General features: G+C 51.1%; 1 protein-coding gene across 3 annotated transcripts in view; it reads left to right on the top strand.

The window, feature by feature from the left end:
- Positions 1–13,775, top strand: part of LOC123760632 (runt-related transcription factor 1) — a 186,035-nt gene that overhangs the window by 121,948 nt on the left and 50,312 nt on the right. The gene's annotated exons all lie outside the window — the stretch shown is intronic.

The following is a 13,775-nucleotide window of genomic DNA, read 5'->3' as shown; positions in this document are numbered from 1 at the left end:
GGACACTAAGCCCCGGAAGCACCTCAAGGTAACCTCAAGGTAACTGGAACACTTGATGATATATTGGACTTGTACCCAAGATTAACCATGTAATGTATCAATTATATAATGTATGTATGTGATGTAACTATATAACCTGAGTTTGTAAAAGCACCTTCATCACCTTCAGTGATTAAGTGCTTAATTGCACACTACTTTCTCTATCAGCTATTTCACTCTGTCAGAGTAAAAAGAGACAAATGTATGTGAATGCATGTGTGTGTGTATATATGTATGTATACATGTATGTATATATGTATGTGTACATATATGTGTGTGTGTATGTATATGTATGTGTATAAAGTATATATGGAAGCTGATCAGAATTACATTTCACCTTTGTAAATGTACATTAATGACACTATGTAAAAGACACATCGAACACTTTATGTAGGGCATACGTAAATCTGTGTATATATCTATGTATTTACGTATGTAGGTTAGCTTAGCATTTTAAAAGCACCGAATCACCTTCTGTGGTTGATTGTTCAATAAACCCTTGAACTATATGTTTAACACATCTCTAACCCTGTCCATGGAGGACAGAAGAAAATGTATATATGCTGGTTAGCGTTGTAAATGTGTGGCCAAGTCTGTGGTAGAAAATAATAAAAAAAAAATCCACAATATTGAACACGTCCATGTACACAAAACACTGTTGGGTGTAACTGATGATTTGGCGGTGAAGGTGTGGCCAGTGTGGCCCGGGGCGGCCCACGTGGACCAGGTGGGAGGTGGAGGGGGGAGGGGAAGGGGCTGGTGGGGCAGGGGGGAGCCCCCCCCCCAACGCTACTACCCCAGGTGTTGCGGGTACTTGGTTAATATCCTAGAGCCCGCCGGCCCCCCTCTCATCTAATCCTAGGTAATATTGTCTGTATCCAATCTATCCAATCTCCCCCTCGTGGGAGTTCATCCACGAGGGAGGGTGTGTATGGCTACACTGTGGCCCCCGGGGTGTGTATGGCTACACTGTGGCCCCCGGGGTGTGTATGGCTACACTGTGGCCCCCCGGAGTGTGTATGGCTACACTGTGGCCCCCGGGGTGTGTATGGCTACACTGTGGCCCCCGGGGTGTGTATGGCTACACTGTGGCCCCCGGGGTGTGTATGGCTACACTGTGGCCCCCGGAGTGTGTATGGCTACACTGTGGCCCCCGGGGTGTGTATGGCTACACTGTGGCCCCCGGAGTGTGTATGGCTACACTGTGGCCCCCGGGGTGTGTATGGCTACACTGTGGCCCCCGGGGTGTGTATGGCTACACTGTGGCCCCCGGGGTGTAGTCACACACTGGACCGACATTTCCCTCTCTCAAAAATCAGAAGAAACTTATGGAGTACCATAAAAAATCCCCGAAACCCGGAGTTCAGTTAACGATGTAATGCTCTCCGTCAGATTGGAGTGATAGGAGCATTTTGCAAAATAGCCATTGATTGTATGTGTTTAAGAGACAAACTGGACGGTTTTCGGTTTCTACACGAATTTCCGGTCGAGCCGGAAGGAAAAAGGGTGAGTTTGAGGAGGAAATAGTGTGTGTGTAGTGTGTGGTGGTGACACCCTGCCACCGTCTGCCAACACTTCGAGAGTGTAATGTGCGCATAGGGATATATATATATATATATATATATATATATATATATATATATATATATATATATATAGATATATATATATATATATATATATATATATATATATATATATATATATATATATATATATATATATATACACACACACACACAGAGGCGTCACCCATATCTCGGTGTGGATACACTGTGATTTTTACATTAGTTCAGTACTACGTTCAGGACTAATAGTACACTTTGCCAGTGTTAGTACGCTATTGTGGTGGCCCTAATTACTCTCGTCCTGTTGATAGGCCTTGAGCTCAAAAGCAAATTAGTGTGTAGAGAGAGAGAGAGAGAGAGAGAGAGAGAGAGAGAGAGAGAGAGAGAGAGAGAGAGAGAGGGGGGCGAGGGACTGGCTGATGATAGACACACACTCACAGAGTTGGTCCTCAAGGTCTCTATCTCTGGCCGTGGAGCAGTGCACTCCCACGCCCCCTGGTGTCGTGGACCGTGCGAGAACGACATTGGTTGTAGTGAAATTAAACAAGGCAGTTCTTCTTCTTCTCAGATCACCTTGAGATTTCCTTGAGGTTATCTTGAGGTGGTTCTGAGGGCCCGGTCTTATTGCACTGGCTGTAGCTTGATCAACTAGGCTGTGCTTACATGGGCTGTGGCATCTGAGGGAAATTATGATTCACGACCAACAAAGTCTAGCTGATCAGACTTCGTTAGAGATCAAGCCATTGGCGTAATGATTTCTTGAACCACTTTCAGCGTGCAGGGAAGGCACTCACTTTGCCACTTATCTACGCTTTGTATCGTCTTATCTCGATCTACAAAATCCTGAGCTTTTTTTATACGTAGATAATGCGTCAGTAACTACTGGTAGATAATCTACTGGTGTTATCCTAGACAAGCCTTCTTTTGTTGAATGATCTATGTTATCGGGATTCTTCGTATCCTACCCAAAGATATCGCATCTTACTCTAAGACATCGGATCTTACCTAAAAATAACATATCTTAGCAATATCATCTTGGCCGGAAAGAATAAGCTCGACGCTCTATAAGGCGCGTGTCATTCATCGCTGCTTCTAAACAAATTCTTACACCCAACTAATCAACACGCCGTCCTGCCAGTCAGTCAGTCAGTCAGTCAGCCAGCCAGCCAGCCAGCCAGCCAGCCAGTCAGTCAGTCAGTCAGTCAGTCAGTCAAATCAGGCAGCCTGTATTACTCTCCAACATCAACCATCAATCAGCAACACAGCACGCTAACAACCTTGATCATTCAAGAACAACAAATCACCTAAACTACCCTCCTCATTAACTAAAAAATAACGTTCAACATACATAAAGGTCTATACTAACTTGAACTTCAGACGACCCCATTAAAGCATGGTCTCCCCAGTCGCCAAAACGTCAGCTAGTTCACGTACATCCAATATTATGTGTTGATGTTATGTGTGTGTGGAAATATGTAGATGGTGGGGTGATTGGAAGATGACTGGGTGGTGATTTCACGTCTTCAGAGACTGGTGTAGTGATTGGAGGGAAGGAGGGGGGGGGGGGGGAAGGGGAAGGTAGGGTTTAGCATTGATCTTGGGCATCAGTATTGATCTTTTTAAGGTAATGTTGAGGGGGGTAAATGTTTGATGTTGGCCTTGTTCGATTCCCGCCACCTGCTGCCAAGGCCGCCGACCACCCGCCTGCTTCTCTTGTCTTTTCTCCTTTCTTCCTTGTCTCTCTCCCTTCCTCACTCCCTCCCTCCTTCCTAGGATCTCTCCCTCCCTGGCTCCCTCCCTCTCCGTCGCCACGATGGCAGTGCTCTGCTGCCTCCCTCACTCCCTACCTCCCCCCATGGTACACTTAACTCATCTTAAGGTCCGCCGAGCTTAGTGGGTCGTCTCGGAACACAATGTTTATTATTCAGCTGACGTCTGTAATCGTCACATCGTTTAGTCCTATGTCCTACGGGCTCACCATAGCCCGTGCTGCTTGGAACTTTTTGTTCCAAGTAGCGAATCTTAAACAACAACAACAACAACGTTTAGCTCTAAGCTGAGGGTTGTGGGTACTCCACTTTCTGTCCCTGAACAAACGTTCGCTGGGCTACAAACGTGTGTGGCTTGATAAAACGTTTGTTGAAGGCTATGTTGATGAGATCAAAGTTCCTAGCGATTGTAATATGGATTAATATTATTGTTGTCTCAGCCAACCGGCTTTCAAGAAGTGAGAGACACATGTGGCCTTCACGCCAGCTGGTGTAATCCACGGGGGGTTTAACGGTCAACGTTTTATCTTGCGTGCTTCACAAACGTTTTATCTCTCATGCCTAAGAAACGTTTTCAGTTGCTGCTCTGCTTGCCTTGTATTTCCACCCTCCTGCGAGGTGTTGGTCAGCAAGATGACTTACAAGGTCTTGAAGACGTCAGTGTTTATCGTGTGGCTGTCTTGACATTTGTGCCTGCCTCGATGTTTGTGGCTGCCTTGACGTTTGTGGCTGCCTTGATGTTTGTGGCTGTCACAACGTTTGTGGCTGCCTCGACGTTTGTGGCTGCCTCGAAGTTTGTGGCTGCCTCAACGTTTGTGGCTGCCTCGACGTTTGCGGCTGCCTCGAAGTTTGTGGCTGCCTCGAAGTTTGTGGCTGCCTCAACGTTTGTGGCTGCCTCGACGTTTGTGGCTGCCTCAAAGTTTGTGGCTGTCACAACGTTTGTGGCTGCCTCAACGTTTGTGGCTGCCTCGAAGTTTGTGGCTGCCTCAACGTTTGTGGCTGCCTCAACGTTTGTGGCTGCCTCAACGTTTGTGGCTGCCTCAACGTTTGTGGCTGCCTCGACGTTTGTGGCTGCCTCGACGTTTGTGGCTGCCTCGACGTTTGTGGCTGCCTCGACGTTTGTGGCTGCCTCAACGTTTGTGGCTGCCTCAACGTTTGTGGCTGCCTCAACGTTTGTGGCTGCCTCGACGTTTGTGGCTGCCTCAAAGTTTGTGGCTGCCTCGAAGTTTGTGGCTGCCTCAAAGTTTGTGGCTGCCTCAAAGTTTGTGGCTGCCTCAACGTTTGTGGCTGCCTCAACGTTTGTGGCTGCCTCAACGTTTGTGGCTGCCTCAAAGTTTGTGGCTGCCTCAAAGTTTGTGGCTGCCTCAAAGTTTGTGGCTGCCTCAACGTTTGTGGCTGCCTCAAAGTTTGTGGCTGCCTCAAAGTTTGTGGCTGCCTCAACGTTTGTGGCTGCCTCAACGTTTGTGGCTGCCTCAAAGTTTGTGGCTGCCTCAAAGTTTGTGGCTGCCTCAACGTTTGTGGCTGCCTCAAAGTTTGTGGCTGCCTCGAAGTTTGTGGCTGCCTCAAAGTTTGTGGCTGCCTCGACGTTTGTGGTGGAACTTGTGGTGTATGGCACCCTATATTAAGCAATAATAATTGACACGTTGTGATGTTAGTGAACATATACCTGAAGTACCAACAGCAGCCGGGGGGAGGGGGGGTGTTGGGCAGCACGTGACCTCACCACCAACACTGTCAGCCACAGCAACACCACCACTGTCAGCCACAGCAACACCACCACTGTCAGCCACAGCAACACCACCACTGTCAGCCACAGCCACAACACCACTGTCAGCCACAGCAACACCACCACTGTCAGCCACAGCAACACCACCACTGTCAGCCACAGCCACACCACCACTGTCAGCCACAGTAACACCACCACTGTCAGCCACAGCAACACCACCACTGTCAGCCACAGCAACACCACCACTGTCAGCCACAGCAACACCACCACTGTCAGCCACAGCCACAACACCACTGTCAGCCACAGCAACACCACCACTGTCAGCCACAGCAACACCACCACTGTCAGCCACAGCAACACCACCACTGTCAGCCACAGCAACACCACCACTGTCAGCCACAGCCACAACACCACTGTCAGCCACAGCAACACCACCACTGTCAGCCACAGCCACAACACCACTGTCAGCCACAGCAACACCACCACTGTCAGCCACAGCAACACCACCACTGTCAGCCACAGCAACACCACCACTGTCAGCCACAGCAACACCACCACTGTCAGCCACAGCCACACCACCACTGTCAGCCACAGCCACACCACCACTGTCAGCCACAGCATGACTGGAGAGCGTGTGGGGCCGCCCATCACCTGAGCATAATTACAGGTGTCGTGGGCCACCTTCCCATCAGGGCGCCCCCACCCCTCTCCCCCCACGTAATGTAGCCAATCAGGACAAGAGGAGATGCTAATGAACAGGAGGCAAGAGGTCCCATAAATCAGGTAATTACCGCGGTCACCCCGTAAGTCACCGACCAGGAAGGTGATGACAGGCGGTCTTTATATCGAGGTTCCCGCCACCGATTACGCTCTCTCGATCACTTCCGTTTTTTGTTCTGTCATTTTTGTTTTTTTTCCCCGTTTTCTTTTTTTCTTTCAAGGGACGACACCTGCCAGATTCAATTTTGGTCCTTTGTTGTTTGTTGCTAAAGTGTGTTGGTGCGGGTGTTGGTGCGGGTGTTGCTAAAGTGTGTTGGTGCGGGTGTTGGTGCGGGTGTTGCTAAAGTGTGTTGGTGCGGGTGTTGGTGCGGGTGTTGCTAAAGTGTGTTGGTGCGGGTGTTGGTGCGGGTGTTGTGGTGGTGTTGTCTACCTGCAGATGTTGTCAGAATTGGACATTTTATATTCATAAGAGCTTGTACAAATCATTACAGTTGTGGCTGGACTAAACAGCTGTACAGCAGTCTGTATCATTTGAAAGGTTTTAGAATACCTTTGAAAGGTATTAGAATACCTTTGAAAGGTATTAGAATATTAGAATTACTGAGCTTAGTTTACCAACTAGTTCACAGCATCTTTGTCCCTAGAGCGTTGATACTTGGAGCGTGGACACAGATGAGGCAGGACCAGAGGACACAAGAGGAAGCTAGAGATACAGATGAGGCAGGACCAGAGGACACAGGAGGAAGCTAGAGATACAGATGAGGCAGGACCAGAGGACACAGGAGGAAGCTAGCAAGTACAATAGTCTACAACAAGCGATTGTCTAGGCGACAGAAATACGAGTAATTGCACTAATTGAAAATAAGCTGGAGAGGCGGAGCCAGGGAGCTATTACTCGACCCTGCAAGCACACTAAGGCGAGTGCTCTCACTTCACGCAGTGGATTTACGAGTGCGAGCTAACGAGGCAGTTACACGAGGTGAACCACGTCAACCTTTGTCCTGCCTGCCTCATGGCAAGACTTATGGCCTTGTAACACCACGAATATTAAACCATACGACTCAGCGCCCATTACCGCGCCGGGACTCAACAACCATTTATACTACCAGCTTGTTTATAACACTAATAACCTTGGGTTGTGAAGTTTCGGAGCTCTTAAACGGTTTATTAAATGTAAGTCAAGCCGCCATGATTGAGGAGAGATGTACAGGTTGCGTAGGGGGAGGGAGAGGGGGAGGCGTACATGCTTGTTGAATTCTGGCTGTCGCTGCTAACTCTCGGAATTCATTCATTCTTTATGATAAATACCAAATTTGGAAGATATTTTGTGTCAACGCTGGCCACTATCTAAGGTGTGAGGTGGAGACTCCTTCACTGTAGCAGGCAGTGACTGTGCCTCCTTCAGGTGACAAGGTCCAGCTAAGGCACAGTGACTGTAGGAATTACAGTGACTGTACTAAGCAAATGTTGTTGTTATAGATTCAGCTACTGCACGGACTGTAGCACGGACTATGGTAAGCCCCTAGTGGACTTACCTGGCACAGGAGCGGGGCTGTAACTTCGTACTAAGCAAGGTGACTGTAGCTTGAGTAGTGTCGTTAGCGAGAGGAGCAGTAGCAGTGAGAGAGAGAGAGAGAGCGTGAGTGTGTGTGTGTGTGTGTGTGTGTGTGTGTGTGTGTGTGTGTGTGTGTGTGTGTGTGTGTGTGTGTGTGTGTGTGTGTGTGAGTGAGTGAGTGAGTGGTGGCGCACATGTCTGCGGGTGGGTGGGTGAGGTACAGGGGGGCGGTAATGAGTCTATTATCCCCGGGGTACTCATACGCGGGGCGTATGAATCATGGGTGGGCGGTCACAGTGAGGGATGTGTGCGTCCAGACGCATGCTGGGCCCTTATTGTGAGGGGCGCCCCGCTCGCCTCGGCGCTCCCTCACGCACACTCCGCCGCTCTCGTGACCAGGGTGACAGGTCGCCGCTGACCGGGATGGGACGGGTCGCCGCTGCCCGGGATGGGACGGGTCGCCGCTGCCCGGGATGGGACGGGTCGCCGCTGCCCGGGATGGGACGGGTCGCCGCTGCCCGGGATGGGACGGGTCGCCGCTGCCCGGGATGGGACGGGTCGCCGCTGCCCGGGATGGGACGGGTCGCCGCTGCCCGGGATGGGACGGGTCGCCGCTGACCGGGATGGGACGGGTCGCCGCTGACCGGGATGGGACAGGTCGCCGCTGCCCGGGATGGGACGGGTCGCCGCTGACCGGGATGGGACGGGTCGCCGCTGCCCGGGATGGGACGGGTCGCCGCTGACCGGGATGGGACGGGTCGCCGCTGCCCGGGATGGGGCGGGTCGCCGCTGCCCGGGATGGGACGGGTCGCCGCTGCCCGGGATGGGACGGGTCAGCTTGGGATAGGGGCTGGCTCCGTGAAAATGTGTTGGATACGTACCTGTAACTTGCCTGGTTGTGGCTTGCGGGGGTTGAGCTTTGGCTCTTTGGTCCCGCCTCTCAACTGTCAATCAATCAAATGTTACTATTTTTTTACACACACACACACACACACACACACACACACACACACACACACACACACACACACACACACACACACACACACACACACACACATGGGCGTGGGCGTAACACCTATCTCCTGAAGCACCTATGAAGCACCTATAAATAGGATAACGACAGCAGCGTACTCTACACTGGCAAAAGTTAGAACATCATTCAGAAACCTAAGTAAGAAAATATTTAGGGCACTTTACACTGCCTACGTGAGGCCATCTTAGAGTATGCCGCCTCATCATGGAATCCCCACCTGAAGAAGCATATAAGGAAACTGGAAAAGGTTCATAGGTTTGCAATGAGACTCGTCCCAGAGCTAAGAGGGATGGGGTATGAGGAGCGCCTGAGGGAACTGTCCCTTACGACACTAGAAAGAAGAAGGGAGAGGGGGGACATGATAGGAACGTATAAAATACTCAGGGGGATTGACAGAGTGGACATAGACGAAATGTTCACACGGAATAGTAACAGAACGAGGGGACATGGGTGGAAGCTGGAAACTCAGATGAGTCACAGAGATGTTAGGAAGTTTTCTTCTAGCGTGAGAGTAGTGGAAAAATGGAATGCACTTCAGGAGCAGGTTGTGGAAGCAAATACTATTCATAATTTTAAAACCAGGTATGATAGGGAAATGAGACAGGAGTCATTGCTGTAAACAACCGATGCTCGAAAGGCGGGATCCAAGAGTCAATGCTCGATCCTGCAGACACAACTAGGTGAGTACACACTGTGTGTGTGTGACCTATTTGTGCCTGCAGGATCGAGCTCTAGGTCATGGACCCTGGCATCATATCTGCTGGTTGTCTAATGAATCAACTTTACCGTTATTACTCTACCATATCTATTTTTGAAATATCGAACACCCCGAGGGCCCGACCCGAGCCCTTCAACACCCCCGGGGGCCCGACCCGAGCCCTGCAACACCTCGGTGGCCCGACCCGAGCCCTTCAACACCTCCGGGGGCCCGACCCGAGCCCTTCAACACCCCGGGGGCCCGACCCGAGCCCTGCAACCCCCCCCCCCCCCGGGGGCCCGACCCGAGCCCTGCAAAACCCCGGGGGCCCGACCCGAGCCCTGCAACACCCCCGGGGGCCCGACCCGAGACCTGCAACACCCCGGGGGCCCGACCCGAGCCCTGCAACACCCCCGGGGGCCCGACCCGAACCCTGCAACACCCCCAGGGGCCCGACCCGAGCCCTGCAACACCCCCGGGGGTTCGACCCGAGCCCTGCAACCCCCCCCCCCCCCGGGGGCCCGACCCGAGCCCTGCAACAGACAGCCACCATTACACTAACGACGAGCTGCTCGTTAGCGCGTCACTCGTTAATTGTCTCCGCTGACAGCTTACCGGACCTTTATTTTACTTTAAGGGCCGCTAATTGACAGCTGACAGGACCTCTGTTCGTCCTGTTGTGGCACAGTAGTCTAGGTGAGACACAGTAGTCTAGGTGAGACACAGTAGTCTAGGTGAGACACAGTAGTCTAGGTGAGACACAGTAGTCTAGGTGAGACACAGTAATCTAGGTGAGACACAGTAGTCTAGGTGAGACACAGTAGTCTAGGTGAGACACAGTAGTCTAGGTGAGACACAGTAGTGTTGGCGAGACACAGTAGTCTAGGTGAGACACAGTAGTCTAGGTGAGACACAGTAGTCTAGGTGAGACACAGTAGTCTAGGTGAGACACAGTAGTCTAGGTGAGACACAGTAGTCTAGGTGAGACACAGTAGTCTAGGTGAGACACAGTAGTGTTGGTGAGACACAGTAGTCTAGGTGAGACACAGTAGTCTAGGTGAGACACAGTAGTCTAGGTGAGACACAGTAGTCTAGGTGAGACACAGTAGTCTAGGTGAGACACAGTAGTCTAGGTGAGACACAGTAGTGTTGGTGAGACACAGTAGTCTAGGTGGGACACAGTAGTCTAGGTGAGACACAGTAGTCTAGGTGAGACACAGTAGTCTAGGTGAGACACAGTAGTCTAGGTGAGACACAGTAGTCTAGGTGAGACACAGTAGTCTAGGTGAGACACAGTAGTCTAGGTGGGACACAGTAGTCTAGGTGAGACACAGTAGTCTAGGTGGGACACAGTAGTCTAGGTGAGACACAGTAGTCTAGGTGAGACACAGTAGTGTTGGTGAGACACAGTAGTCTAGGTGAGACACAGTAGTCTAGGTGGGACACAGTAGTCTAGGTGAGACACAGTAGTCTAGGTGGGACACAGTAGTCTAGGTGAGACACAGTAGTCTAGGTGAGACACAGTAGTGTTGGTGAGACACAGTAGTCTAGGTGAGACACAGTAGTCTAGGTAGGACACAGTAGTCTAGGTGAGACACAGTAGTCTAGGTGAGACACAGTAGTCTAGGTGAGACACAGTAGTCTAGGTGGGACACAGTAGTCTAGGTGAGACACAGTAGTCTAGGTGGGACAGTGTGGCACAGGTAGGAAGATCCATCCTACACCAGTCAGTCAGTCAGTCAGTCAGTCAGTCAGTCAGTCAGTCAGTCAGTCAGTCAGTCAGTCAGTCAGTCAGTCAGTCAGTCAGTCAACCGCTCACTACAAATATCAACCAGTGTGGCAGCTGTTAATAAGACTGGCAGCACATTCCAACCACTCGCCCCGGCCCTCGCGTGTGTTCAACTACTGACCTGCTCACCCGTCCACCTTGAGGTAAACAGACTGGCATACACAGAAACAAAGAACAGAGGACAAAATGGACAGAAAGACAGACAGAAACCCCACCACCGCCCTTATACTTGCGGTGGGAGTTATTGACATAAGTTCCGTGGCAACGGAAGTACAGGGTGTGTACAAGGCCGCTCCGAGACTGTCTAACCTGGCGTGGGCGGGCGTAGCGGGCGTGGGCTGGCGTAGGGGGTGTGGGCGGGCGTAGCGGGTGTGGGCTGGCGTAGGGGGTGTGGGCGGGCGTAGCGGGCGTGGGCTGGCGTAGGGGGTGTGGGCGGGCGTAGCGGGCGTGGGCTGGCGTAGTGGGTGTGGGCGGGCGTAGCGGGCGTGGGCTGGCGTAGCGGGCGTGGGCTGGCGTAGCGGGCGTGGGCTGGCGTAGCGGGCGTGGGCTGGCGTAGCGGGCGTGGGCTGGCGTAGCGGGCGTGGGCTGGCGAAGCGGGCGTGGGCGGGCGTAGCGGGCGTGGGCTGGCGTAGTGGGTGTGGACGGGCATAGCGGGCGTGGGGCCTCACAACGCCCATCGGCGTATATCATAGGCGCAGTTTAGGAAACCCGATTTAGAGTCTGTATGAATGATGACATCATGTAAATTATTCTCAATTGTATAGTTTATGGCCTCCTTCAGGGCATATAATTCTGTCTGCAATGTTGAGCACCCACTATTCATGCTCCAGTAAGCTTCATGGCTGTTAGTGTAAACTGCTGCCCCAGCAGAACCTCTTTCTTGGTCAACTGATCCGTCTGTGAAGATGTGAGTCGTTGTAGGTCTTGAGATGGTTTTCATTTGTTGTTCTATGACTTCGCTCCAGGCATTGTTATCCAGTCAACACAGAGATAATATACAACTCCTCACAGAAATCCAACATATAAGAAAAGAGGCCCATAATCTAGGGCTGTCAATCACCCTAAATTGGATACCAAGTCACATTGGCATAGATGGTAATGAAAAGGCAGACTCGCTAGCAAAAACTGTCACTGCTCTACCTGTTGTACAGGTTCAAATACCTCCAAGTTTTTTTTTCACGGATTAAGGAGCAAATCGAGAAGAAAATATTCACAGTCACCACAGAGCCAAAGTAGCGGAAGGAAGATCCACTGTGATATGGTACGAACAAGCCACTGGGTACTACTCTTTGAAGCCTGGCAAAAAGATATCCAGAGACATTGCAGTAGCCATACACAGACTCAGACTTGGTTACAAGTGCTGCTGGGAGGTAATAAACCCAATAGTTAAAGAGTGTCATATCTGTGGAACAGAAGCAGAGGCGCCACTATTGCACTACTTACTGGAATGTGACGCTACTGAAGCCCTGCGCATCAAACTCAATATTAATCCAACGACAGCATCTGCCTTAGATGCACATTCCACAGCGACTACAATGATTAGAAAAGCCGTTAAATAATGGGACTCACTAGTGAACATTCTGCACCTACATCCGCCACCAAGATAATGTTATTAAAACACGACTAAAACAGGAGCGAAAAGGAAACAGGGAAAAAGGAGGAAACCCCACCTCCATTTAAAACTTTGACCCCAATATCAGAGTAACAAGGTTATCACGAATAAACGAACTCAATTACGGGTTCACCATAGCCTGTGCTACATGGACATTTCGTTCTGAGTAGCTAAATCTAAAACAACAACAACAACACGAAACCCGAGCTTCGCGCCCCCTCCCCCCCCCCTCCCCATCCTGTCCCACCTCACATCACGGGACCACATCGCACATCACTTTCACATTCTCATTCACATCACATTAATTCGCAAAAGTTTGCGAATTAATCATATATTTTTTATGAGCCACGAGTGAGGCAGCCGATGGTATCCGATCCTCACTTGTTCTCATCATAGACGACATGATACAAGCTATAAGGAACACCTGTTTAAATTACTTTTATAAGAGATGCGAGAGGCTGGAAACTGGGAGGGAGGAGGGAGGAGGAGATACCCGATCGTCACTTGTTGTTGATGCAGGTAAGGGTGATGGAGGGTGATCAAGAGAGGAGGCAACACTCCCACGGGGACAGTTGGTGTAATCGGAGCTCACTAGAGGCCAGGGACACCAGGATGCCCGGGCGGGATTATCAGAGATAAGAGGGAAGCAATATCCCTCACAGGCCCGGCAGTGTGCAGCACCACCCCTCACAGACCCGGCAGTGTGCAACACCACCCCTCACAGACCCGGCAGTGTGCAGCACCACCCCTCACAGACCCGGCAGTGTGCAGCACCACCCCTCACAGACCCGGCAGTGTGCAGCACCACCCTCACAGACCCGGCAGTGTGCAGCACCACCCCTCACAGGCCCGGCAGTGTGCAGCACCACCCCTCACAGACCCGGCAGTGTACAGCACCACCCCTCACAGACCCGGCAGTGTGCAGCACCACCTCTCACAGGCCCGGCAGTGTGCAGCACCACCTCTCGGAGACGTCAGCCCATCGGTGGAGTACATTACTCATAGCATGGGAGTAGTACCTTGGATACTGTACGATACTCACCTACCCGTTCAGGGCATTAGAGGTTGCTGGAATACAGGCAATACAGAGAACATATACGGCATACATAGACACGATGCAGCTACCTAAACTATTGGGATCGTCTCACAGCTCTCAAAATGTACTCACAAGAAAGGTACTAAATTATGTATACACGTGGAAGATACTGTAGGGCCAGGTTTATCTACACAGTAAAATAACAACATACTGGAGTGAACGATATGG

The sequence above is a fragment of the Procambarus clarkii genome, chromosome 21 (assembly GCF_040958095.1).
Source record: "Procambarus clarkii isolate CNS0578487 chromosome 21, FALCON_Pclarkii_2.0, whole genome shotgun sequence".
Classification (NCBI taxonomy): domain Eukaryota; kingdom Metazoa; phylum Arthropoda; class Malacostraca; order Decapoda; family Cambaridae; genus Procambarus; species Procambarus clarkii.
The sequence above is the reverse complement of the archived record's forward strand: the minus strand, read 5'-3'. Positions and strand labels throughout refer to the sequence as shown.